The sequence below is a fragment of the Xylocopa sonorina genome, unplaced genomic scaffold (genome assembly GCF_050948175.1).
Source record: "Xylocopa sonorina isolate GNS202 unplaced genomic scaffold, iyXylSono1_principal scaffold0076, whole genome shotgun sequence".
NCBI lineage: Eukaryota > Metazoa > Arthropoda > Insecta > Hymenoptera > Apidae > Xylocopa > Xylocopa sonorina.
Genome location: NW_027490147.1, coordinates 1314378 through 1318487, shown reverse-complemented (window position 1 = coordinate 1318487; position 4110 = coordinate 1314378).

Genomic DNA, 4110 nt, shown 5'->3' with positions numbered 1-4110 from the left:
GCCGCTTCTACGTACAGATCGAGAGAGAAATCATCGAAAGGTAGGGTCATTCTCTTATTATCGCGAGTGTTTTCGCTAGTGTCGCGTCAGCCGAAATTGTCGGACCCGGTCTTAACGCGTTCCCGCGGACCGAATTACCGGAAAATAGGCTCGTGTCGTAAAGCCTCCGGAGCAACGGAAAATAGTTTCGCCGGACGTGACATATACTTGGTGACAGCGGTGGGATTATCGCGCTTACCTTTCAGAAATTCCGCTGTAAAGGTACGTGAACAGCCATGGCAACGCGCACGCCAACGAAACGCACGCGATTACAACTCCAAAGAGACGCCGCGAACGAAACAGATCACCGCCGAACTCTTGAATTTCACGATGCGGTCGCCACAGACGCCGCCGCCGCGCCCGCAAATCCTATACCCTCGACATCCGCAAACCACGATAAGGATCAAACGATAGCTCATTTAAGCCGACAGATCGATTTATTACGCCAAGAATTAGATTCTATACGCGCCAGTCAACCTAACAACGCCGAAGCTATCTCTTTGGGTACACCGCGTACGCATACATTTGCATCGTCCGCATCAGAGGTATTAACGCCTCAAACAGATAAGCTTTCATTTCGCGAAGCAATAGAAAGCGTTCCAATATTTGACGGAAAGAATATTCCGGTATTACAATTTATCCGTGCTTGCAAACGGGCGAAGGAGTTAGTTTCACCCGAAAGCGAACCGTCCCTTACCAAGGTTATTATTAATAGACTGAGGGGTCGCGCATACCTGGCCGTCGAGGACGAGGCTTGCACTACAATTAGACAATTAGCGGATATATTGCGCGCAGTTTTCGGGTCTACTAAGTCGACAGACCATTACCGTGGCGAATTAACAAATACATTTATGCGCCCCAACGAACACATTCTTGATTTTATCGGTCGTATCAAAGATTTAAGGAACGCCGCGATCGACTGTGAACGCTATGACGCGATCGAACTTATCAATTCGCGCTCGGGAATAGATGCACTCGCTCTAAGATGTTTTTGCGATGGACTGATCCCCGAGATAAGGTTGTCTATGAATTCTCGAATTTACGAATCCCTTAATGATGCGTTTGCCCATGCGAAGGAGCTTTACCGTCGTTACGAATTGGACAAGGAAAGGCTCGTTGTTCCGCGTCCCCGTAACGAAACACCAACCTTCGAACATCATACCGGTATTTCATGTAGTAAATGTAACAGTAGAAACCATACCACGCGCGAATGCAGGTATAATGACGATAGCCCTAGACCGTCCATTACTTACCCTCGCGAGGAACCACCGAGGGACGTACGCCGCTATCGCGAGGAAAAACCCCAGGTAACGGGACCGCCGCGCGGTTATTACGCGCCCCGTGACCGCTCCGGACTCGTGTGCAGGTACTGCAAATTTTCAGGCCATACGATAGACGAGTGCCGAAAGCGTCAATTTAACAACGCTATTAACAATAGAGCGATCGAAAATAATATCCGCCCGCAACAGGGAAACGCGAACGGCCTCCCAACCAGCCGCGAGACGGTACGCGAGGCCGCATTCAAAAGACATGTTCTCGCGTTAACGAAAGACCACGAGGAGATAGAAAACATAGAGCCGCTGTAAATATCACCGGCAAGACCAGCGTCCCGACAGTAGTAATTAACTCAAAGTCTCTAACGCAATCCGTGATTATGATGATAGATACGGGAGCTGAAATTAACGTAATTAAAGAGAACGCCCTTAGGGAAAATATTCAGGTAAACCGAGCCGAACAATTAACGATCACCGGGGTTACCGAAGGCACCGTTGCCACGCTAGGAACGGTCACCTTACAAATATTTTCGCGCGACGTACCATTTAACGTTGTAAGCTCTAATTTTCCAATTAAAACCGCCGGTATTTTAGGCTCTAGTTTCTGCGCGGATGCAGATATATCTTTTAAGAATAAGTACATCCTTTGGCACGGTAACCGTATACCGTTCGCAAGCCAAAAGGATATTATAGAAAATATAATACTTCCTCCGCGAACAAATTCCGGCATACGCGTCCGGGTAATTAACTCTGACGTCGAACAAGGAATTATCCCCAGAATTGAACTCGCGAAGGGAGTATACTTCGGAAACGCAATTGTTCGTGTCCAAAGAGGATACGCGGTAACGCGTATAATTAACGCTACTGATAGCGAGGTAACTATCCCTGTACCTAGCGTACACATAGATCCTCTCCCTGTATCCGATTCAATACAAAAGCTAAATCCATCTCTGTATCCTCTGTTTTCCAATTCCGACTCGAAAAAGACATTTCCAGATCCAAAAGTACAAAACACTGCATCCAATTACGCTAAATCTGCCAACGCCGAGTCTCAAAAACCCACAGATTTTTTTTCAAATACCAATAGACACTCGAACCGTCGAGTAAATATTCAACACCATTGCATAGCAGATAAAGTCAATTCTAAGAACCCCAGAGCTGGGAACATAAACAAACCAACGTACGCCGATATTCTCACGCGAAATTCGAAACCAGCGATAGAACGAAACGTCTCAAGTGCTACGCAACCCGAAACCAGGTTCGATAAGATAGTCTCCGCTTTGCGTCTCGACCACCTCAACGAGGAAGAGAGAAACGACATCCACAAATTAATTTTCGACACGCAAGACTTGTTCCACTTACCCGGCGACAAATTAGGGTATACTAATGTTACGTCTCATCGCATTCCAACAGTCAATGATCAACCGGTTAACGTTAAGCAATATAGATTCCCACCGATTCATAAGCAGGAGATACAAAAACAAATAGAGCAACTTCTAAACGATGAAATAATTAAGCCTTCCAAATCGCCATACAATTCCCCGCTCTGGGTTGTTCCTAAAAAACCGGATTCCGCAGGAAACAAGAGGTGGCGCGTCGTAATTGATTACCGCGGATTAAACGAACGATCAATTGCCGACGCATACCCTCTCCCCTGCATAACAGAAATTCTGGACCAACTGGGCAGTGCAAAATACTTTAGCACTTTTGATCTGGCCAGTGGTTTCCACCAGATTCCGATGCATCCTTCTGATGCCGCGAAAACCGCGTTTTCCACTCCACACGGACATTTTGAATTCCAACGAATGCCATTCGGATTACGCAATGCCCCAGCCACGTTCCAACGGCTTATGGATAGTGTGCTGACCGGACTGCAAGGAAACGAAATGTTCGTTTATTTAGACGATATCGTCCTTTACGCTAGCTCATTACAGGAACATAAGACAAAATTCAACAAACTCGCGGAGCGACTACGAGCCGCTAACCTCGTATTACAACCGGACAAATGCGAATTCTTGCGTCGAGAAGTCAATTACCTAGGTCACGTTATCAGTGAAAATGGCGTCAAACCAGACCCAAACAAAGTTCGCGCCGTAAAAGATTTCCCAAGACCGCAAAATCCGAAACAGGTGAAACAATTTCTAGGTCTCGCCGGCTACTACCGCCGATTCATTGCGAATTTTTCTGCACTGGCTAAACCGTTGACTAATTTGTTAAAAAAGGATGCAAAATTTATATGGCGTAATAACCACGAAGATGCGTTTGTAACACTCCGTGATATGCTCTGTGAAGCGCCAATATTACAATACCCCGACTTTACCAAACCATTTATAATAACATCAGATGCATCCGCCGACGCAATTGGCGCCGTGTTAAGTCAAGGCCCAATAGGAAGAGATCTACCAATCGCCTATACTTCTCGATTATTAAATAGCGCCGAGAGGAATTACTCAACAATTGAAAAGGAGTGTCTGGCGATTATATACGCGGTACATTTCTTCAGGCCATACATATACGGTAAGTCATTCAAGCTGGTGACCGATCACAGGCCACTAGTTTGGATGAATTCGGTAAAGGATCCATCAAGCAGATTAATCCGTTGGCGTCTTAAATTAGCTGAATATGAATACGAAATTGTTTATAAACCGGGAAAGATCAACATGAACGCTGACGCGTTGTCTCGCAATCCCGTCACAGTCCAACCAATTTCCAATCCTATAGATTCCGAAGACGATCTTTTCGATATCCGTCGACCATCCTCATCCTCAAATCTTCTTGCACCACCTCCAACGCCAGT